The following is a 25,844-nucleotide window of genomic DNA, read 5'->3' as shown; positions in this document are numbered from 1 at the left end:
ATAGCCAGACTGCCTAATCCTTGTTTGATAGCAGGATACTTTAATATGGTTGAAAATATCTTAGGCAGGTGCAAGAATCCGGGTTTAGTTATCAATGGGACAGAAATTAAAGTGGGAAGGAGTAATCAATGCTCGTGGGTTATTTGACATTTCTGCTGATTCACGCTTCACATGCAAATAGCAACAAAAAAATTACCAAAGAAGTGGCAAGAAAAAGATCATGTGCAGAAAAATTAAGTGCATGTGTAAGACTTTTGCAGACGAAGGTTCATGCCCAACAATAATTTCTTATTTCACGAAAATGCCATCCTTTTACAGAATCTTTTACACATCAGGGGGGTCAAACCGGTACGAGTACCCTTCCAAAGATACAAAGTAGTCAGCAACATACAGGGAGATGTCGTCCTCTACATCAAACAGGGGTGTGCGCCAGCTTTAAGCGGTGGGAAACTTCTCATCTAGCCATCCTGTGATCCATGGTAGAATGACATCCATGAGATACTTTGGCTTGTTCTGATCGTAACATTTTGTCTCATATGTCCGAATGCAGCAGCACAACTCATAATTGTTCTTCAATGATTTGTATATTGTGTTGTCCACAAGGAGCATGCTGGGTTCATTAAATTGAGTATGCTTGCGCCAAACTGTTCGCAGGAGCTTCAAGAAAATGGGCTTGTCGCCGAACTGCCCCAAACGGCCTGCCACATCCTTCATAGAGGAAGCCCATTTTTCACAATGGGACTGGTCAAAAATATCTGTGTCAAGTAAACTAAGTTGTTAGAGCAGGTACTCAGTTCAGAGTACCAAAGTCTGAAAAACAGCAAACAAGTTTTGTACATAACAGTACCAAAGCACCAAAGCACCAAAGGACCAAAGTACCAAAAGTACCAAAGGACTTAATCACCAAAGTCTGAAAAACAGCAAGTTCTGTACATAACAATACCAAAGTACCAAAGGACTTAAATCACCAAAAAAAGAAAAACAACAAGTTCTGTACATATCAGTACCAAAGTACCAAAGTACCAAAGGACTTAAATCACCACAGTCTGAAAACAACAAGTTCTGTACATAACAGTACCAAAGTACCAAAGGACTTAAATCATAATAAAAAAAAACAGCAAGTTCTGTACATAACAGTACCAAAGTACCAAAGTAACAAAGTAAGTTGTGCAAATAGTAACAGGTTGTATGGACAGTATCAAGTTGTGCAAACAGTACCAAAAGTACCAAATGTACCAAATGTACCAAAGGACCAAAATGAATAAAAATAACCAAAAAGAACCAAAAGAAACAAATAGTACCCAATTGTGCAAACAGTACCAAATTGCGCTAACATTACCAAAATTGTGTGGACAGTATCAATTTGTACAAACAGTACCAAATCCTATACACGATAGTACCAAATAGTACAAAAAGAACCAATAGTACCAGAATATGTACAAATCAGTAGCAAAGGTAGATATAGTACCAAAATCAGCAAAACCAGTTTGGAAATTAGGGGATTCGTACCTAAAAAGAGACTTTACATCTTCATCAACTTAGGGAAGCAAGCATGCAGTATGGTCATCAGATTGTGTCTTTGGCTGCAGGACCAAAGCATCACATCGCATCGCCTCCTCAGGCTAAGGATAAAATCCTCCGCATCAGGTCTGAACACGCAGTATTTGTTCCGGGAGACCTGCACGCATCAGGGCTTAAATCCCTCTGGAAATGGGATTTTCCACAAATCTTCGGGTTCTTCATGACAATCCTTCAACAGAACTCCATTCACATCCAGAATGACAAGGCGCTTAGTGCTCGCCTTTACATCTAGTGGCATTGATGTATCCGGTCGCTTTTCATTTAGCCACCACCTATCCCTCAGTGAATTACCACGAAGCAAAATGAGTAAAGGAACACCCAACCTTTTGGCAATAGAAAGTGTGGACATATAGCACCATTAAAGGTTACCAATTGTTGACAGCATGACATAACAAGGAACGGACACATTAACATCTGGCTAACATGACACCAAACATTGACAAACGCAAAATGGGATCGTATTTCATGATAAGCCAAAAGCAAGTACAAAATGTTGTTAAATAGCTAATTCTTGAAGGTTCACGGCTTGAGACCACGACCTTTGGGGCACTTTTTACATTTCATAAGGAAGAGTTGGGAGAGTGTGGCACAGTCAATGTTATAACCTGTTTCTAAGGTTGTCGCCTGCCCCGCACCTTCATCCTCCTCCATGGCTTTCGTCTCCTCCACAAAATAAGCTGCCTCCTCCGTGCCATACTCTTTTGCAGCCTCCTTTGCACCCTCCTTCGCACCCTCGGCAGGTTCCGCCTCCTTCGCACTGTCAGCAAGTTCCACCTCACTCTTTGCTTGCTACCTCATATTTCTGCCTGCCTTCTCCTCTACATACTTTGGATTTTCATCCAAACACTCGACCGCCAAGGGAACTTCCATTGCCACCTCCTCATCAGCCTAAATTTCTGGGTTGTTCTTCTTGCCTAACTCTATCTCTATGTCATCAACTTTCTCAATCGGTTCACTTTCCTGATTATCCTTCTCCTGCACTTCAGTTTTCAGTTTAGCTTCTTCCATACCAGAGCCCACACCAGCCTCAGACCCTTTCCCTTCCACTGTGCTGGCATTAGGGCCTTGTTGGCTTTCCTGCGCTTCGACTTTAGTGTTATCTTCCTCCAAACTGGAGTCTAGAGCAGGCTCACCCTTTTTTCCTTCCATCGTGTTGGCACCAATTTCATGCAGTACTTCATGCACTGACTTATAAGGATCTTCCTGGAACATGTGACTGGCATCTGACTTGCCATATCCAGGAAGATCCTTTCGATCCACAGGGGTGTTGGTGTTGTCATGGGTGTCCGCAGCGAAAGATCCTCTCCCTACATATACACAAAGATGAAAGAGAAGATGAGATCATAAATTCAACTGATATTATAAGCATGTAGTGTCCAACAAAAACACCCCACTTACTCTTCAATAATGACCTCCCTAAAATCCAGACCTTTGCCTCCGAAGGGATTGCAGTGTTGCAAAGTGCCTTTACGCACGTATCTTCCATTCTCAATACACCTGCAAAACATAGTGGATGGTACTGATGCCTGCAGGGAAGCATGAAGGTACCAACCACGTAAGAAGCCTCCAAAGACTCCCCACAGGCAACACAAGAACCAAACACATGTATTGTGTTTTCAGGGTCCACAACTGAGGCCTTGGAGTCAACGTGTGAGTCATCCCTCTCTTCACATCAGTAGAGATCTTGCTTACAAATTCGTACTGGTCTTGGGTTTCTAGGGACTCGTTGTATAGCCTGGCATACTGTCTCTAAAAAACAGAATGCTCTCGTAATTTACTTACAAAAACAACCAAGATGCATGGAAGAACACATGCAATAGCAAAAAATTATTGAAAGGGTTCCAAAATAGAACAAAACAGTACCCAACAGGCACCAAAACAGTACCAAAATTGACCGCTAGCAAGGAATAACACATGCAGTACCAAAATATTATTGCAACAGTTACAAAATAGAACCAAGACAGTACCAAATCAAACAATTAGCAAAGAAAACATTATTAGAAGAAAATACCAATGTAGTATTAAGGTACTAGAAATACCAAAAGTACCAAAAGTACCTAAAGTACCAAAATTTTCAACAATACCAGAGCAGTTTCAAGCACCAAAAGTACCCAAGTCATACTCAACATTACAGTATAAGATAGTAACTATAAAGTACCAAAATAAGTAATCAGACTACCCAATGAACAGATAAGCACCCAGAGTACCAAAGATTGTGCCACATAGCACCCAAGGCAAATCTGTAGACTATATGAGTACCAAAAATTCTCAAGGAAGTACCAAAATGTTCAAAGAGAGAACCAAATAAAATAAAGAAGCATTAAAGGTTACAAGGGAAGTACCAAAAGTACCAAAATAGGTTGAAGTACCAAATGTTTCAAGAGTACCAAAGCAGTATCAAGCACCAGAAGTACCCAAGTCATACTCACCATTACACTATAAGACTGTAACTAGAAAGTACCAAAATAAGTAATCAAAGTACCCAATGAACAGATAAGCACCCAGAGTACCAAAGATTGTGCCACATAGCACCCAAGGCAAATTTGTAGACTATATGAGTACCAAAAATTCTCAAGGCAGTACCAAAATGATCAAAGAGAGAACCACATAAAATAAAGAAGCACAAAAGGTTACAAGGGAAGTACCAAAAGTACCAAAATAGGTTGAAGTACAAACATCCTTCTTGTTGGGTGAAACACGAGTCTCCTCTGTCCAAAATGTGTAGACCAATTCCTTAATTTCATCTGTGATAGGGCTATGATGGTGTTGCTTGTGACATCCAGCCAATGAAAACAGTCGAGCATTGACACCAGACTTCACCTGCTGTGATTTTTCTTTGAACAAGCTGCGACGGTCGACTTTTAGGACCCTAGAGAATTTGGCAATAGGCATTGAATTTATCATCATCTGCAATGCTGCATTCTTCAAAAACAGCTCCTCGTTAGAAGCTGGCTGCTTTGACGATAGCTAGTGTGTTGCGGACATTGGAGACAAATGCATTGTGCACAACAGCCTCCTCCTCTAAAGACTGATCACGGATTGCCTGAACAAGCGGATGTTGAGCAACAAGATTCCAGATTTCACACTTTGCTTCTTTGTTGAGACCTTCAGTCCTGCTCTTGAAAGCTTTCACAATCTCGAAGGAGATTTTCCTTTTCTCCTCATCGTCAACGGCATGATGTCCTCGTTTAGTTGTCATCTGTCGGTGCTCCTACTATTTACGCTTTCTTTCTGTCTCATATTTCCTGATAATAGAAAGAGATGGATGTTGGTAGTTGTGATTCATTTCCTGTAATGGCTCCCTTCTACCTCCATTTCTAGTGGCAATAATGTTGTCTGCTAGTTTTCCATATCTGCAAGTCTGCTAAGCTTTGACAACTTAACTTCGAGGCAAGAAGCAATGAGAGAGAGAGAGAGAGAGAGAGAGAGAGAGAGAGAGGGAGAGGGAGGGAGGGAGGGAGTAGGAATAGGGAAAATTGTAAATTGGTCTGAGAGTGAGACAGAGAGGGAGTCTGCTCCGCAGAGAGAGAGAGAGAGAGAGAGAGAGAGAGAGAGAGAGAGAGAGAGAGAGAGAGAGGGAGTAGGAACAGGGCAAACTGTAAACTGGTCTGAGAGTGAGATAGAGAGGGAGTTTGCGCCGTAGAGAGAGAGAGAGAGAGAGAAAGAGAACAGAGGCCACACCCCACGTCGTCGTTGTAATTGAAAACAGAGGCCACACCCCATATGGGAGGGAAAAAATAATATATCTTATGGTTATTAAAATTTCAAACTTCACTTGCTCTTTGGTTTTGAATAGATGCTAACAAGCACCTCTTACTAGGATTGTCTAGGACACTAAAAAGCATGACAAGTTAACATGCTTATACCCATACATTATATGTCTAGGTTTCCACTCTATTGCGTACGGTTTAAAGGTTTTCTCTATGAAGAAACCATGTATACTATATGTTGGTAGTGTATGGCCCTAGGGCTAGAAGGAAACCCTAGGGCTATAGGGTGTCCTCTATGCTGCTATCATATGGTCCAAGTTCCAGATGGTGACCAAGGTGTCATGTGTGAGACAATTCTCTACTACACATACAAAAACCACTTTATGGCACTATGGCGTCCCAACGGCAACAAGGTGCTAATAAAAAGCCCTCTATGCTCTATGTTGGCACCCAATGGCCCCAAGGCCATAGGGTGGTCTTTATGCTAGTAAAATTCCCTCTATGCACTATGTTTACGTGTATACTTATAAGAAGCCATTTATGCACTATGTTGGCATCTTATGACCCTAGATCCATAAGATGTCCTCTATGGTAAAAGAGAACTCCTACATGGGCTATGCTGGCATCCTATGGTCCTACGGCCATAATGTGTCCTCTATGCTAGCAAACCCTCTATGCCTAATACTAGCACCCTATAACCCCAAGGTCACAAGGTAGCCCTCCATGCTCTATATAGGCATCCTATGGCCCCAGGGCCATAGGGTCACTCTATGCTAATAAGAACCTCAAGATGCTTTATGTTGGCACCCTATGTCCCTAGGGCCACAAGGTGCCCTCAAGGCTAATATAAACCCCTAATGTTTCATGTTTGCACCCTATGGTGCTAGTACCACAAGTGATGTCTATGCTAGGAAGAAACCTTGTGTGCTCTGTGTTCACACCCTATGGCCCTAGGGTGCCCTATATGCTACTAAGAAACACCATTTGCTCTATGTTGGAGCCCTGTGGCCCTAGGGCCATAGGGTGCTATCATAAGAAACCATCTATTGTCTATGTTGAGACCCTATGTCCCTAAGGCCATAGGAGGACCTAAGGCCATAGGGTGGCCAAGGTGTCCTTGAAGAGAATTCCTTACTACATACATATAGAATACTTTATGGCCCCAAGACCATTGAGTGACCTAAGTTGCCCCTTTAGAGACTCTATATTTGTACCCTATGGACATTGAGTAACTTACGTGCCTCTTCATAGACTCTATGTTAGAGCCCTATGGTACTAGGGTCATAGAGTGCTCTCTATGCTACTAAGAGACCCTATATGATCTTTGCTGGCACTCTTGGGGCCATAGGGTACCTTTCATGTTACCAAGAAATTCTACATGCTTTATGTTAGCACCCTAGGGCCCTAGGGCCACAAGGTTCCCTCCATGCTTCTATGCTAAAATGAAATCCTCCATGCTCTAAGTTGGCGTATGACCCAAGGGCCAAAGGGTGTCTTCAATGCTAGTAAGAAACACTATATGCTCTAAGTTTGTATCCTATAGCCCAAGGGACATAGGGTGGCCAAGGCATCCACGGTACATTCACAAACGGATCTTGATTACGAACGTCATTAAAGCACATAGCATTCTTTCTAATATTAGCAATTTCAATAGAAAAGTCAAGTTGTTTTCTTAAATACCATTTATATAGGTGATATACTTTTTGACATAATTTTCAAGGATGAATACACATTAAAAGTTTTCATAATAAAATAGTCATGAAAAAATCCAAGTGTATATACACATTAAAATAATTATAGGTGGTATATATCAACTTAATTAGACAATGATAGTCATGAAAAAATCAAAGTGTTAACTTTTTTATAAAATCTCAATGTATTTATGATCTTATTAAAATGTGTAAGTTAATACTGCGACAAATATGCAATCCAATATACAATATTGAATCATTATCATACATCATAATATGTTGCTTTGCCACACAGTTGAAGGGGTCTTTGCCTTCAAATATCATCATAACATTCAAACATTTAAATGAAATTTTCAAGTACTTTAATTCACAAATGCATTGATTTGTTGGTGGATGGAAGGTCCGGCTCACCATGCACTTTGATTTTCAAATCCTGGGGGGCAAAAATATTTGTGTTGGATTCTCCTTATGGCATTGCAGATTTTCTAGAACTTGCATTGCCTTCTATTTCCAATTTACAAACCTAAACAATAGTTATACATTATACAATCATTTCTTTGCAATAAACCTTGATACAATGTTCTGATTGCTACATGAAAAGCTAAAAAATTGTACTAGTCCTAGCTTCCCTCTATTGAAACAAATTCAAGATATAAATTCCAACTCTCTGCATCATTTAGAAGAGAAACAAAATCATACTTTGGAACAAAATACTCGCACTTTATATCTTTGAATAAAATCTTGTTACAATTAAAGAACTAGATCTTCACATAATCCAAAGGACAAATGCTTCAATAACCATTTGCACTTTGATACTCGATGTTTACTATCTAAGAAAATAATTGGCATTTTCAACAAATGTTGAATATATGTTTAATCTAGTTAGTTGCAATACAAAGATAATTATTTCAAACGCTTACACCATCAATTCACAATAGAAGAACTTACATCCATAAAAAAATGATCATACATCAATTGTTCAAACTCTCATTTTGGAATTTTGAGGACTAAATACTTTTTAGTTTTTTCTAGCTTATTTCATTCTCAATAGAATATTAAACCTTAATCACAAGATAAGAAATATATGTCCCTAATGTATATGGACACAAAATATAAGGCCAAAGAAAAATGTTTTTGAAACACTTAAAGAGTCTTTAGGTGACCTATAATTACCAACCTATGGTCTAAAGGACATAGGGTGTCATGTGATATTTTATAAGATGTGTCCATAGAGAGCTAAGTGATTTGCATCCATGGGGTGGTTTAAGTGCCCCTGTGGAGATTCTATGTCACCACCCTATGGCCCTAAGGCCTTAGGGTATCCCAAATGCTCTTGGATAACTTATGTTTCCTTCTAGAATAGCCCAAATACTTATGTGCCCTTTTAGAGACTTTATGTAATCAGCCTATATCCATAAGATTGTAGGGTAGGCCAAATGCTTTTGGGGGTTTCTATGTTGACACCCTATGGCCTTAAGGTTGTAGACTAGCCCAAATGCTTTTGTGCCCTTTTAAAGACTCTATGGAATCACCCTATATCTGGAAGATTGTAGGGTAGGCCAAATGCTTTTGGGGGATTCTATGTTGACACCCTATGGACCTAAGGCTATAGAGTAACCCAGATGCTCATGTGCCCTTTTAGAGACTCGGTGTAATCACCCTACGTCCGTAAGGTTGTAGGGTATCCCATTTTCTTTTGGGGTATTCTATGGCCCTAGGGCCATAGAGTGTCATGTCTACAAAGAACTCTATGATCCTCAAGTCATAGGGTGTTCTTCCCAAACCTCATATGATCACTTAACTTTAAAGTATTACATAATATATCTTATGACCATTTATAAATGTAGAATTCTATTTACCACAACATGTCCATATAATATCATACACTGAAGTCTAATTCATTTATTGTGAAAAAACTCAAACTCACAAGTTCACATTTTTTCAAAGAAAATAAATTGAGAAAAGTAACGAACCAAACATCAATGTTTTTAACATCATGGGCAGATTTGAGATGGGACAAATAAAATAAATTGACAACAATAATAATCTAAATATCAGTAATGTAATATCATGGATGGCTAGCTTAACCTGTTTCTTGTAGAATTTCTAGAATGGCCTCAACACTTGCATCCAATGGTTCTTCAATTTCTTCTTCCTCTGAATCCTTGGCATTGACTTTCTCTGTGTTATCCACACCTTCCCACCTTCTAAGATCAAGGTCTTCTTCCACTATGGAATGGCAAAGAGATTCCAATTGTGTCATTTGATCACTACTACATGCAGCTGATATCACCTTTTTCTGTTGTTGTAGTGCCTCTTTAGTCCCATAGCCTAATGAGAAGATGTCTATTACTTGATCATCTTCTTTGAAACATATGCATTTGATTGCACGACGTTAAAAAAGGCTTTGGCCGTGGTCATGGAATCATACTCGTCGTCGTTGATGCAGAGAGTATGCATTGGCTCAAACAATGACTCTTTAACACTAGAGTAGTTGGTATACTGCTCTCCTTGACTGAAAAATGCCAAAACCACAAAAATTACTTCGCAAAGAACACATGTTTGGATGGTCTCTGATCCCATTAAGAAGCTCAAAGGTAGAATGTACATTTCATACCATTTAGCTTTTTTGGAAATTGCCTTAAAGCAGCATGCTGATACTTGACTAAGCCAGCAATTAAAAAATCTGATGGTTGATGTGCTACCCCACATACTCCATCAATTACTTTACCAAATTGGGTAGCACTCCAACCACTAGATGTAAGACTTTTGTGTGTTGTATCTATGATGCAAACACCAACACGAATTTTAGAGCTATTCTCACTCCAATGAAACTCAATGCCTTCCAACTTCTTTCCAACACACTTGATTGTCCATGGTAAAATGAATTGCAAACTAGTAGTGCCATTCTTTTGTGTAATGATCCACTGCACATATCCCCTAGTGATCTCAAGAATTGGCTCTTTCTCCTTTTCTTTTTGGAGTAGGAGCTTTAGCCATTGCGTACAGCTCGTGAAGAGAGATTTGTAAATCTCACATGTAATGTTATAATGAGACTTACATTCATCCCATGAAGTAACTGCTATTGCTAATGGATCTATCTCTTTAAATGCCATCAACATTTTAGGCTCAAAAACCCTAGTCTGCTTTAAGTTCGTTGCACGTGTAGTGAGGTCGAGCATGCCCGCTTGATGTGGTTGCTTCACTAAGCAGATCTTCTCATCTGTCAACTCCTATTAGAGTAGCTTGACACCATTATCTTCTAAACCATTTAGGCATCTAAAGGTTGTTATTCTTGGTTTTCACCCATGAGCAGTTGATGTCTGATGCTTCTCCAAGATGTTTATCCACTGAGCATAGATTTCATCATTGTACATGACCATGTGTGCTTCTTTGATGGCAAATGATTTATGGTTGAGCACAATTTTCGCCGCATTTACAAATGCCTTCAAAATAAAGAAAAGAAAATTAACTTTATTTCAAGACATATTTGTAACAAAAACAAGCATAGGGAAGTGGAACTTACATCCCAAGGTGCTTGACTCAGATGATCGATGGGAACACCTACCTTGGGTTTTGTTGGTTTAGAATATGCAAGTCATTGACTACAGCCATGCTTCAAGACCTCCACATAAGGCTGGTGTTTCATTGCTGTTACTCTCTCCATGTTCTCCATTTTGAAAATTCGAACAGCAACCTCTTTCGGAGCGTCTACCACTATCCTTGCAGTTCTAAACTTGTAGAACTCTTTTCTCAAAGCATACTTAGTGCTGTTGTTACGCAAAAAAGCTCTAGCCACTATGATGGAATGCTGACTAGCTAGAATCCAGTAGTGGTATGTTGATAGCTTGTCTCCATGCACTTCAGTTGTTTGTAAAGGCATTTTTGTAATTGGGTTATATGGCATCAGGTATGATGCACTGGAGACTGGCCTAGAGTGCCCTACAAATTGCTTCAAGAGATATTTCACATACACATTTGACAATGTTCTGCATTTATAGCCATCTGGTGCATGGTTGCACTGCTCAATTGGGATCAATCAGGTAAATTGTACACCAAATTTGAAATAGTGTGCAATTCCAACGTATCCATCTAGCCCACTCTTAGAAGTTTTGGAAACTTCTTTATCAAGATCTTTTTCTTTGGGCTATATAATAGAGTCCAACACAGCTAAGGATGCTGAGTCCACAACCACTGCCACTGAGGGCGTTTCAATTGTTAGGGTTGAAGTCCACTAGAATCTCTTGAGTCTGTAAGGGTATAACTGAAAGATTTTCCTCAGCCACATTTCCACAATTGTCTCCAAGTGAGGGAGTCTGACTCTCCTTGAGAGTCTTAAATTGATTTTCTTTACCCGTGTCTTCATTCTTTCGCTTCTTATTCTTCTTTGTGCTGCTCAATTTACCTAAATATTGATTGACTTTCTTAAAGCCCTCAATATATAAGTCTATAAAGTTCTCACTTGGAGTGTTGTCTTGAAGCTCCACCCACCCTACTTTTGTCATTGTCACTCCGTCATAATCAACCTTCACCAATTTTTGAGCAAAGGCAACATGCTCCAACACGTAGGAGTCACCATTGAGTAGTTTTACTCCAAGGCATGGATACATTTCAAGATCTGAATAATATTTCTTTATCTCCTTGACAATACCACAGTCCTTGAAGGGAAATTTCTCTTTATCTTGAAAGAACAAGTGGACTTTCTCATCACTTCCACCATTTGGTAAGTGAAAATCTAGATACCAAGAACTTGGTGTTGAGCCTGTTGCATCAATTGACTTTGACTTTCTCTTCTGAGACATTTTTTGTAAAAAGAATGACATATATTTAGAGAAGATGGATATTAATACATCCATATGGACCTAGGGCCATAGAGTCCCCTCTATGTTGAACCATGTGGTCCTAGGTCCAAAGGGTTCCAACAAAATGGTTCTACAAGTGTACCTAGGCCACTCTATGGTAGTGTGATCACATGTTCTCTTATGACATTAGAGGAAACTCAAAGTAGTATCCTTTGAATGGTCTAAATACCCCTTTAGAGCCTCTACACCAACACCATATGGCATCATGTGGCCTGAAGGCCATAGGGTCCCCTGCATGCTAGTTGTTGGGGTATAGGCATCTGTGCCTTGCCCGACCGCCCAGAGTCTGGGCACCCACTGACTTGTATACCTTATACATAGCATAAGTGTATAGGGGGCTGCTCACTCTTTGGAGTCTCCCCACCCACATCGTGTGTGTGTCTCCTTCTCTCTCTCTCTCACTCTCCGTCTGTGGTGCTCCCCGATCCCCTTCAATTGGTATCAGAGCGTAGGTGCGGAGGGAGTGCGTGTGTGCACAGTCACGACGACAGCGAAGAGCCAGTTTCATTCCCGAAATCGCGTCCACGCGTGCGCGCACTTTCAAGAGTGCAAACAGTGTTCTGACTTCGGCATTCGCAAATTCAGCTTTTCGAGAGCGTTTTCAGCAAGCGTTGTGGCGTTTTACCCCCCTTTCGAAGCCATTCGAGCCATCAAAAACCTCATTCAAGCTACGGTTGAGGAGCTGCTTTTTTCAGCCCTCTTTTGGCGGTTGATGCTGCGTTTTTGGGTTGAAACGGAGGTTTTTGGCATAGCTTTCACACCCGGACTCGGATACATGTGATCCAGGAGTCTACCTTGGGGTTTTCGCACGCTTCGGACGCGCTCATCATATCAGAATTTTAAAATTCTGAACGCTGAATTTTCTACTGCAGCAGTTGTTTATTGTGTGTCGAGGATTCCACACATGGTTTGCTCTGAGATGTGAGAGTGATATTTGCTGCAAGTTTCCTCACAGGTGGGAGGATACGATGTATGCCTTATGTGGTTTGATGCTCAGGGAGACTAATGTGATTGCATTTTGAGCTCGGCAATGTATGCCTCGAGCATGTTTTTTGGCAGTCACAGGTAGAGCAGATATTTGTGTACTAGATTTGCAGGTGTTTGTAATGATGTATGCAAAGTGTGGAGATTGGTGCATGCATTTGGAGTGCGGTTTGATGTGCTTTGGTTGCTCATGGTTTTGAGTGTGTAGTCAGTTTGGTTACTGGTTTTTGTTGAGATGTCGAGCTCTACACCTTGAGCTGGCATCCACTACGGGTCTTGGCTGCTTACTGCATTTACTCACTGGCGCGTTAGGTGACCGACACGGAGGATCTCTGCCAGTGATTCTACAGCTGGACTACACTTATAGTGCCAGCCTAGTACGCTTCTAGCGAGTTCACACTTAGTGACCGCATGTACATATGTGCTACTTTTTAGGTTTAGCACTTAGTCATTTTGTACTCTCTTTTCTGTGAAGAAGAAGAAGAAGCTTTCCATCTCTGTGTGCTTTGTGCTTGTCTTGTGTAGCTCTCTTGCATCCTCATTCTTTACATGGTATCAGAGCCTGGTGCAGGCAAGAGAGGCTAAGAGAGCAAGAGCATCACAATCCCTTCGTTCGCAATCCACGAACAGAACAGGTCTCCAAAGTGCAGTATACAGAGATTTACTGTACAAGTACAGTGGTTGTAAAGCTTGATTGTGGACACTCGTTGAGTGTAGAAAGCGTTACAGGAACCACGATAGCAGGTTCAGTAGATTTGCAGGTTTTTGCAGATTGCAGCTATTTTGTCTTAGTGCTTCAAGATGTCTGACGGTTTCAGTCAGATTGTTACTGAGAAGCTTGAGAAAAATAACTACCCTGCATGGAAGTTCAGAATAACAAATTTCCTAAAAGGAAAAGGTTATTGGGACTATGTAGAAGGAGACAATGATCAGGAACCAGAGATTCCCGAGGCAAATGCTACAGCAGAACAAAGGAAAGCTTTGAGGGACTGGCAACAAGGCCAGAGCAAAGTGATGTATTGGCTTTCTATGAGCATCACAGATGGCATGATGGGCTATCTATAGGATGCTGAAACCCCCGCCATTGCATGGAGAAACTTAGGCAGAGTGTTCGAGGTGAACACCAAGGCCAGGAAGCTTCAACTAAAGTCGGAGCTAAATCAGGTTAAGAGGAACAACCTCTCCATCAATGATTATGCTTTGAAGATCAAGAGTATCATTGAGGCTCTTGGATCTATTAAAGTCTCAGTGGAAGACGATGACATTGTCCGTGCATGCTTGGATGGTCTAGGAGATGAGTATGTACATTTTAGGTCTTCCATGAATACAAGAGACGACATCCCCGTGTTCCAAGATTTGATTTCTATGCTTATTCTTGAGGAGAAGAACCTTGACACATCTTCTTCTCATGGCAGAAATAATTCTGAACAGGCCTTCTATTCTAACTCCAACAGAGGTAGAGGTAGAGGTCGTGGTCGAGGCCCAAGGGGTTGCAGGGGCCAATTTCTGGAAGGTCAATCAAATCAAAACAATACAGGTGGCAGGGGAAACCAGTCTCAAGGCAGGGGGAGTCAAAGAGGTCGTGGTGCAGGATCAAGCAGGCAGCAACATACTCCAGATAGCAGAGAATGTTGGACTTGTGGTGAAAGAGGTCACATGTCACGTGACTGTCCAAAGGGAAAAGCAAGTAGAAAGAGAGAACAGGGCAACTATGCATCTACTAGCAGAGATGCAGATGACAGCAAAAACGAGCGCATGTTTGTTATGCAACATGTAATGAATACAATGACTGCAGAGAATTCCACCCAAGATGATGTTTGGTATGTGGATTCAGGTGCCTCTAATCACATGACGTCTCGTGGAGAGTGGTTTAGAGATATGCGCAAACCAGATGTGTCAGGCTATGTGCAGACAGGAGATGACACAGCTCACCCCATTGCTCATGTAGGGGACATACCTCTAAATATGAAGAGTGGGAAATCAAAGTACTTGGCAGATGTACTTCATGTCCCAAACATTACAAAGAATCTTGTTTCTGTTGGACAAATGGTTGAGCAGGGTTTGCAGGTTCTCTTCAATCCAAATGGCTGTTATGTAGAAGATTTCCAGAATGGCTGTAAGCTGATCACAGAGGGCAAATGTGTGGGCAGAATTTTTACGCTGAATGTAGACATGCCTGAGGTAAAAGCTGCATTATTTGCACAGGGCACAGGTGTTGTGGCTGATGTTGACATTTGGCACAAACGCATTTGCCATGTCAATGAGCAGAGATTGCGCAGCACGCAATCAAAACAGATTGTAAAAGGTTTGCCCAAATTCAAGGTGGATGGTATGCATAAAGTGTGTGCAGCATGCCAGTTTGGAAAACAGTCAAAGGGCTCATTTCCACATGAGCGCAATGTATGTAAAAAGCCACTTGAGGTGGTGCACACAGATGTTTGGGGTCCAACCAATACTGCAAGTATACATGGTTGCAGGTATTATGTCTCTTTCATTGATGACCATACAAGGAAAGTATGGGTCTACTTCATGCGTAACAAAAGTGAAGTGTTTGGTCACTTTCAAGACTTCAAAGTCATGATTGAGAAGGAGACAGATATGCAAATCAAGACATTGAGGTCAGATGGAGGGGGAGAGTACTTCTCCAATGATTTTTTAGATTTTCTGCGAATGTATGGTATACACAGGCAGTTTACATGCAGATATACTCCACAGCAGAATGGGGTCGCAGAAAGGAAAAACAGGCACATTGCAGAGGTTGCACGTGCATTGATGAATGAGAAGAACATGCCTCATCATTTCTGGGCTGAAGCTGTAAATACAGCTGTGTACATTATGAACAGGACACCTACAGCTGCGGTGCATGATGTAACACCTGAGGAAAAGTTTACAGGTACAAAGCCTGATTTGGCACACTTGAAAGTGTTTGGCTGCATAGCTTACGTGCATGTACCAGATGAGTTGCGTAGGAAATTGGATCCTAAAGCAGGGAAATGTATTCTTGTGGGATATTCCCTTGAACAAAAGGGGTACAGGTGCTACAATCCTACTACACGAGAATTACGAGTGAGCAGAGATGTAGTCTTTGATGAGATGAGCAGCTGGTACAGTAATGCACATGGCACTATTGGGGCTGATGTAAAAGATGATGTGGTTGTACAAAATGTGAGGCCACAGTCACAGGTTTTGAGTGGACCACAAGAGTCCTCTTCTCGTGGCTCTATTGAGAAACCATGGAATGGTAGACTACGGACGCAGGTTACTCCACCAACAGGTACAGGGAATGTATCACGAAAAGGAAAGGAAAAGGTTGATGAACCTCCCTTTATGGTTGATGCATCATCAGGTTTTTCACATGTAGACATGGATTCAGATGGTTCTGAACAAAGCCTTGATGAGGAATTTGGAATTCCGGCTGTCAGGACACCTGGTGTAAGGAAAGTACAAGAAGATGCTAGAGGGCAAAGGAGTGACCCAGGACCACGCAGATCTAATAGAGTCAGAAATCCAGTTCAGAAATTGACTTATGATGGGTATCTAGCGCATCACCAAGCCTACATGGCTAAGGTGATACAGGATGTGGAGCCCACATATTTTGAGGATGCAGTTGGAAATGTGCATTGGGATGATGCAATGAATGAAGAGATGGCTGCATTGGAAGCAAATGACACATGGGAGCTGGTGCCATTGCCAAGTGGCAAGAAAGCTATTGGCTGTAAATGGGTGTATAAAACCAAGCATAAGGCTGATGGTAACATTGAGCGTCACAAGGCAAGGCTGGTCGCAAAGGGTTATGCACAGACGTATGGCATAGACTATGAGGAGACCTTTGCTCCAGTGGCAAAGATGACGACAGTGAGAGCTGTCATAGCAGTGGCTGCATCTAGAGGATGGATTATGCATCAAATGGATGTAAAGAATGCCTTCTTGAATGGTGAGTTGCAAGAGGAAGTGTATATGGATCAGCCACCTGGTTATGTCGATCCAGGTTACCCAGATTATGTATGCAGACTTCTCAAAGCTTTGTATGGTTTGAAGCAGGGCTCTAGAGCATGGTATGACAGGATTGCCAAGTATCTTGTCAGTATTGGTTTTAGGAGAGCTCATGCTGATCATTCACTCTATGTACGTGAGAGTGATGTGGGGATTGTGGTCATTACCATATATGTAGATGACCTTATTATTGTTGGTGACAATGCTATGGAGATTGACCATGTGAAGGGTCTTCTCAAACAGGAGTTTGAAATGAAAGATTTGGGCGAGTTGCGCTACTTTCTTGGCATTGAGGTGATCAGGACTCCAGAGGGTGTATGGCTGTCACAGAGACAATATGCTTTGGACATGTTGTCAAAGTATGGTATGGATGATTGTAAGCCGATTTCCATTCCCTTGGATGTGAATGCAAAGCTGAGTGCAGAGAAGGGTGATGTTGTTGAGGATGTCAACATGTACAGGAAGATTGTGGGTAGTCTAATCTACTTGACTATCACAAGGCCAGACTTGAGCTACACAGTAGGCTTGGAGAGTCAGTTCATGCAGCTTCCGAGGAAGCCACATTTGGATGGAGTACGACGCACACTTAGGTATGTGCAAGGTACTCTTGACTATGCATTGTTCTATGCAGCAGATGCACCATTAGCATTGTATGGGTATACAGATGCAGATTGGGCAGGTAGCATTGTTGATAGGAGATCTACGAGTGGCTTCATGTTCTCTTTTGGGAGTGCTGCTGTTACTTGGAGCAGCAAAAAGCAGCCTACAGAGGTGCAGCAGTTGCGGCGTGCGAGGTAGCTTGGCTACGCACATTACTTGAGGACTTGGGAGTGCAAGTGGACCAGCAGATTGTCATTCATTGTGACAACCTCAGCAGCATGCAGTTGGCTAGGAACCCAGTGTTCCATGCTAGGACCAAACACATAGAGGTCCATTACCACTACGTTCGAGAGCGAGTGTTGGCAAGCGACATCGACTTGGTCTACGTCAACACAGAGGAGCAGATAGCGGATATCTTTACCAAGGCCCTCGGAGCTGAGAAGCTTCGACGTTTCCGGACTATGCTTGGACTCTGCGACATGCAGAGCTCGAGGGGGAGTGTTGAGATGTCGAGCTCTACACCTTGAGCTGGCATCCACTACGGGTCTTGGCCGCTTACTGCATTTACTCACTGGCACGTTAGGTGACCGACACGGAGGATCTCTGCCAGTGATTCTACAGCTGGACTACACTTATAGTGCCAGCCTAGTACGCTTCTAGCGAGTTCACACTTAGTGACCGCATGTACATATGTGCTATTTTTCAGCTTTAGCACTTAGTCATTTTGTACTCTCTTTTCTGTGAAGAAGAAGAAGAAGCTTTCCATCTCTGTGTGCTTTGTGCTTGTCTTGTGTAGCTCTCTTGCATCCTCATTCTTTACAGTTTTGTGGCCGTTTTACTGACCAAACTCTGGCGAAATTTTCCCAGGAGTTTTATGCGCATCATTTATGCGATCTAGGTAGAGATTGCGGGTTGCACTCAGCATTGGCGTGCGGTGTTCTCTGCAGGTGGGAGATTTGTGCGTGTGTATGCATCGATACCGCACGGTGTGGGCTTGGTGATTCGCTCACGGTTTGACAGGCGTACAGTTATCTTGGCACACTCACAGGAGTGAGTATTGTGATGTATGCTTGTGTGGCTACGAGCTAGGTAGCCGGATTCGAGCACTAATGGATTGAGGTTTTTCAGCAGGATTCAGCTACAGGTTTACAAGTTTACAGGCAGGTTTGAGGGCTTATTTGGGCGCTGAATTTTCAACCATTGTTTCCTCTTTGCAGGTGTCCATGTATGGCTCAGTTGTAGGCTGATCTGGGACACGTTTGTGACTTGTTTATGCAGCTATTTAAGAGCTGAATTTTGGGGCTGTTTTGGGGCTGATTTGCAGCCATATCTTACAGCCATATTTGCAGACTTTTGTTGATGCGATTCGAGCCAGTTTAGGGCTGATTTGGTTGACATTTGCTACTCATTGTTGGTTGCTCTTTTGCGAGCATTATGGCTGATTTTTCATTTGACTTCCAGCGTTATGGTCTGACATAGTTTGATGGTGCAGATTTTGTTGCTTGGAAGGAGCATATGCTTGTTGCATTGGCGGATTTGGGGCAGGATAAACCCTTGCGTGGTTTATCGGCGAAGCCCAATTCTATAGGTGATGATGATTGGCAGGATCTTGATGAGTTAGCCATGTCTACGATTTGTTTGCATCTGGTTGAGTCTGTTTACTGGCAGGTCTCGAGGGAGACTACAACTCATGCTTTATGGCGAAGTTTATATGCTATGTACGCGACATCCATGTCTACAGGGGAGTCTAGTCCCACTTCTATGTCCATGGGAGAGATTGGTCCCACACGCAAGTCTCGACGGCATAGAGACTTGACATGTTGGCATTGTGGACATAGAGGGCACATTAGGCGTCGATGTTTCAGGCGTTTGAGACAACGGAGGCGACAGATGCGTGATGCAGATTTGGGCATGACAGATGCTAGTGAGATCAGTACGGTGGTTACTGAGTATGCTTGTGACGACGATGTCACATTTACATCTAGCTTGTCTTCAGACGATCTTATGTCTACGGATTGCACATTGTCTTCATATTGGTTACTAGATTCAGATGCTACTTTCCATGTCACGTCGCATCGTGAGTGGTTTAGCACGTTTTCTAGTGGGAGACTTGGTTGTGTGCACATGGCTGATGGTGTTGTGTATGACATTGAGGGTACAGGAGACGTATGTTTGTCCTTGCCCAGTGGTATGAGATTTACCCTGCGTCATGTGCGTTATGTGCCAGATCTGAGATGGGATTTGATCTCAGGCAGACAGTTACGGGATAGTGGATGTCAAATTTCTCTACGAGAGCAAGATTTTGTGATGCATTTGGGTTCGCTAGTGATTGCGAGAGGTGCCAGGAGTGGTACAGATTACCCATTGCATGTGGATCACGGGAGAGACGGTGTTGTCTCTGTGATCACGCAACCAGGTAGAGAGCGAGAGAGCAGGCGAGTCTCTTTTGCTTGTGGGTTGCAAGATGCTTTGCATGGAGTGCAGAGTAGTGAGCTCGTTGTGCACACAGTTGGGGCACGACTTGAGCAGTCACAAAGAGAGGTGACAGAGTCAGACATGCATACTTTGCTAGTGACTGAGCAAAGCAGAGAGTTAGCTGTGCGAGATACTTTTATGCAGGATAGACAAGTAGAGCGGTCTTGCTCTAGTGAGTCACGACAGGAGGACGTTGTGCAAGAGTCTATGCATACGGAGTTAGAGCATGAGAGCTCTAGTGAGTCACAGTAGATTGAGTGGTCATGTTTACAGTGGATGATTGCAGAGGAGGCTGAGATGTCAGCGATTATGCAGTCATTCCTTTCTATGCTCGACAGTGAGCATGGGGATATAATTGTGCAGGATATGTCTTCCAACAGACACCTAGAGCAGCTGGTTTGCTCTGAGGTTGCACGACAGGGTGATGCGTCTTTTGCGGACAGTCAGGAGATGCATGTGGCTGACACGCCTTGTCAGTCAGAGATGCCTATTGCCAAGGATATATATGTTGATGCATGCTCCATAGAGCTAGCAAGGCCCGCTAGCATTGCATCGGAATTCGGTGGTCTCATGTATGAGATGCTGATCTTGAGACCAGATATCGCAGCTGCAGTGGGAGCATTTGCAGTTGGGGTTGTCAGTCGTCTGTTGACTGATGATGGCATAGTGCACGAGGGAGATATGCAAGTATTGCGTACATACTTGCAGTACGTGTGCGGTACGTCTGGTGGTGTATGGACTTACACGGGAGCAGGACAGCCGTATGCACACGATCACAGCCAGCCAGTGGGCATCGATTGAGAGCGGTTTTCTCTCGCCTTTTGTAGTCTTTAGACTAGGTTCTCTTGCTTAAAGGCACAGTTGCCTTTAAGTGGGAGGTTGTTGGGGTATAGGCGTCTGTGCCTTGCCCGGCCGCCCAGAGTCTGGGCACCCACTGACTTGTATACCTTATACATAGCATAAGTGTATAGGGGGCTACTCACTCTTTGGAGTCTCCCCACCCACATCGTGTGTGTGTCTCCTTCTCTCTCTCTCACTCTCCGTCTGTGGTGCTCCCCGATCCCCTTCACTAGTAAGAACCTCTCTATGCTCTACATTGGCATCCTATGGCCCCAAAGCCACAAGGTGGCCTCAATGTTTTGAAGAAGCACTTCATGAGGGTTTTATGGTAACCTATGGCCCCAGATCCATATGGTGCTCTCTATGCAAGTAAAAACCACTATTTGCTCTATATTGAGGAGACCTTGTGGGATGAAGTCCATAGGGTCCCCTCTATGCTAGTAAGAACCTCTGTTTACTCTATAATGGCACCATGTGGCCTAAAGGCCATAGGGTTCCTTCTATGATGAAGGCCATAGGGTTCCCTCTATGCTACTAAGAATCTCTTTGTGCTCTATGCTCTATGCTCTATATTGACTTCCTATGGCCCCAAGGCCACAAGGTGCCCTCATTGTTTCCAAAAAACCCTCATTGTTTTGCTATGGCCCCAGGGCCATAGCTCTCTATGCCAGTATAAAGCACCATTTGCTCTATATTGTCTCCCTAAGGCCTGAAGGCCATAGGGTTGGCCTCAATGGCCCCAAGGGTGCTCTATATGCCAATGAAAAATACTATTTGCTCTATATTGAGAAGACCTTGTGGGCTGAAGACCATAGGAACCCTTCTATGATGGATTCTTGACAACCAATCGCCCTAGGTCCATAGGATGTTCTATATGCCAGTAAAAACACTATTTGCTCTATATTGAGAATACCTTGTGGACTGAAGGCCATAGGAACCCATCTATGATGGATTTTTGACAACCAATCGCCCTAGGTCCATAGGATGTTCTATATGTCAGTAAAAAAACTATCTGATCTATATTGGCACCATGTGACTTGAAAGCCATATGGTCCCCTCTATTCTAGTAAGAGCCTGTCCATGCTCTATATTGGCACCCTTTGTCTTGAAGTCCATAGGGTCCGATCTTTGCTAGTAAGAACCGATCTATTCTCTATATTGGCACCCTATGGCCCGAAGGCCATAGGGTCCCCTGTATGCTAGTAAGAACCTCTCTATGCTCTACACATCCGATAACCCTTAGGCCACAAGTTTCCCTCTATGTTTTGAAGAAACCATTCATGACGGTTTTTTGGCAACCTATGGACCCAGGGCCATAGGGTGCTCTCCATGCCATTGAAAAACCCTCATTGTTTTGGTACCCTATGGCCCCAGGTGTAAAGCACTATTTGGTCTCTCTATGCTAGTAAGAACCGATCTTTTCTCTATATTGGCCCCCTTTGGCCTGAAGGCCATAGGGTCCTCTCTCTGCTAGTAAGAACCAATCTATTCTTTATACTGGCACCCTATGAAGGCCATAGGGTCCCCTGTATGCTAGTAAGAACCTCTCTATGCTCTAAACATACTATGACCCCAAGGGCACAAGGTGCCCTCTAAGTTTTGAAGAAACCCTTCATGAGGGTTTCTTGGCACCCTACGGACCGAGGGCCATAGGGTGCTCTCTTTGCTAGTAAAAACACTATTTGCTCTATATTCAGGAGACTTTGTGGACTGAAGGCCATAGGGACCCCTATATGCTAGTAAGAACCTCTGTCTTTTCTACGTTAACACCCTATGGCCTGAAGGCCATATGGTACCCTGTATGCTAGTAAGAAGCTCTCTATGCTCTATGCTCTATCTTCTATATTGACATCCTATGGCCCCAAGGTGCCCTCATTGTTTTGGCACCCTATGGCCCCAAGTATAAAGCACTATTTGGTATCTCTATGCTAGTAAGAATCGATCTATACTCTATATTGGCACCCTTTGGCCTAAAGGCCATAGGGTCGGCTCTTTGGTAGTAAGAACCAATCTATGCTCTATATTGGCACCCTATGGCCTGAAGGCCATATGGTCCCCTGTATGCTAATAAGAACCTCTCTGTGCTCTACACATCCTATGACCCCAAGGGCGCAAGGTGCCCTCTATGTTTTGAAGAAACCCTTCATGAGGGTTTTTTGGCAACCTATGGACCTAGGGCCATAGGGTGCTCTCTATGCTAGTAAAAACACTATTTGCTCTATATTGAGGAGACTTTGTGGACTGAAGGCCATAGGGTCCCCTCTATGCTAGTAAGAACCTCTGTTTTTTCTACGTTGACACCCTCTGGCCTGAAGGCCATAGGGTTCCCTGTATGCTATTAAGAAGCTCTCTATGCTCTATGCTATATCCTTTATATTGACATCCTATGGTCCCAGGTATAAAGCACTATTTGGTCTATCTATGCTAGTAAGAACCGATCTATGCTCTATATTGGCACCCTTTGGCCTGAAGGCCATAGGGTCCTCTCTTTGCTAGTAAGAACCAATCTATGCTCTATATTGGCACCCTATGGCCTGAAGGCCATAGAGTCCCATGTATGCCAGTAAGAACCTCTCTATGCTCTATACATCCTATGACCCTAAGGGCACCTTGCCCTCTATGTTTTGAAGAAACCCTTCATGAGGGTTTTTTGGCAACCTATGGACCCAGGGTCATAGGGTGCTCTCTATGCCAGTAAAAACACTATTTTCTCTATACTGAGGAGACCTTGTGGGTTGAAGGCCATAGGGTCCCCTCTATGCTAGTAAGAGCCTTTGTTTTCTCTACGTTGACACCCTGTGGCCTGAAGGCCATAGGGTTCCTTGTATGATAGTAAGAAGCTCTCTATGCTCTATGCTCTATGATCTATTTTCTATTCTCTATATTGACATCCTATGGCCCCAAGGCCACAAGGTGCCCTCATTGTTTTCAAAAAACCCTCATTGTTTTGGCACTCTATGGCCCCCGGTATAAAGCGCTATTTGGTCTCTCTATGCTAGTAAGAATCGATCTATGCTCTATATTGGCACCCTTTGGCCTGAAGGCCATAGGGTTCACTCTTTGCTAGTAAGAACCAATCTATGCTCTATATTGGCACTCTATGGCCTGAACGCTATAGGGTTCTCTATATGCTAGTAAGAACCTCTCTATGCTCTACACATCCTATGACCCCAAGGTGCCCTCTATGTTTTCAAGAAACCCTTCATGAAGGTTTTTTGGCAACCTATGGACCCAGGGCCATAGGGTGCTCTCTATGCCTGTAAAAACACTATTTTCTCTATATTGAGGAGACCTTGTGGGCTGAAGGCCATAGGGTCCCCTCTATGCTAGTAAGAACCTCTATTTTCTCTACATTGACACTCTGTGGCCTGAAGGCCATAGGGTTCCCTCTATGCTAGTAAGAAGCTCTCTATGCTCTATGCTCTATATTGACATCCTATGGCCCCAAGGCCACAAGGTGCCCTCATTGTTTCAGAAAACCCCTCATTGTTTTGGCACTCTATGGCCTCAAGCATAAAGCTATTTGGTCTCTCTATGCTAATAAGAACCAATCTATTCTCTATATTGGCACCCTATGGCCTGAAGGCCATAGGGTGCCCTGCATGCTAGTAAGAACCTCTCTATGCTCTACACAACCTATTACCCCAAGGGCACAAGGTGCTCTCTATGTTTTGAAGAAACCCTTCATGAGGGTTTTTTGGCAACCTATGGACCCAGGGTGCTCTCTACGCCAGTAAAAAACACTATTTGCTCTACATCAAGGAGACCTTGTGGGCTGAAGGCCATAGGGTCCCCTCTATGCTAGTAAGAACCTCTGTTTTCTCTATATTCACACCCTTCGGCCTGAAGGCCATGGGGTTCCCTCTATGGTAGTAAGAAGATCTCTATACTCTATGCTCTATATTGAGATCCTATGGCCCGAAGGCCACAAGGTGCCCTCATTGTTTCGAAAAAACCCTTATTGTTTTGGCACCCTATGGCCACATGTAAAAAGCACTATTTGGTGTCTCTATGCTAGTAAGAACCGATCTATCCTCTATATTGGCACCCTATGACCTGAAGGCCATAGGGTCCCCTGTATGCTAGTAAGTAAGTCTCTATGTTGTACACATCCTATGACCCCAAGGCCACATGTCGCCCTCTATGTTTTGAAGAAACCCTTCATGAGGGTTTTTTGCAACCTATGGACCGAGGGCCATAGGGTTCTCTCTATGCCATTGAGGAGACCTTGTGGGCTGAAGGCCATAGGGTCCCCTCTATGCTAGTAAGAACCTCTGTTTTCTCTACGTTGACACCCTGTGGCCTGAAGACCATAGGGTTCCCTCTATGATAGTAAGAAGCTCTCTATGCTCTATGCTCTATGCTCTATATTAACATCCTATGGCCACAAGGCCACAAGGTGCCCTCATTGTTTCAAAAAAACCCTCTCTATTTTGGCACCTTATGGCCCCAGGTATAAAGTACTATTTGGTCTTTCTATGCTAGTAAGAATCAATCTATGCTCTATATTGGGACCCTATGGCCTTCAGGCCATAGGGTCCCTTGTATGCTAGTAAGAACCTCTCTATGCTCTACACATCTTATGACCCTAAGGGCACAAGGTGGCTTGTATGTTTTAAAGAAACCCTTCATGAGGTTTTTTTGGCAACCTATGGACCCAGGGCCATAGGGTGCTCTCCATGCCAGTCAAAAACACTATTTGCTCTATATTGAGGAGACCTTGTGGGCTGGCGGCCATAGGGTCCCCTCTATGCTAGTAAGAACCTTTGTTTTCTCTATAATGACACCCTATGGCCGAAAGGCCATAGGGTTCCCTCTATGCTAGTAAGAATCTCTCTATGCTCTATGCTCTATATTGACATCCTTTGGCCCAAAGGCCACAAGGTGCCCTCATTGTTTTGGCAACCTATGGCCCTAGGGCCATAGAGTGCTCTCTATGCCGGTATAAAGCACTATTTGGTCTATACTGACACCCTAAGGCTTGAAGGCCATAGGGTCCCCTCTATGTTATTACAAAGCTCTCGATGCTCATAATGACATCCTATGGCCCCAAGGGCCATAAGGTTCCCTCTATGTTTTCAATTTGAAGAAACCCTTCATGATGGATT

The sequence above is a fragment of the Adiantum capillus-veneris genome, chromosome 22, assembly GCF_014529385.1.
Source record: "Adiantum capillus-veneris isolate H3 chromosome 22, ASM1452938v2, whole genome shotgun sequence".
NCBI classification, from domain to species: domain Eukaryota; kingdom Viridiplantae; phylum Streptophyta; class Polypodiopsida; order Polypodiales; family Pteridaceae; genus Adiantum; species Adiantum capillus-veneris.
The sequence above is the reverse complement of the archived record's forward strand: the minus strand, read 5'-3'. Positions refer to the sequence as shown.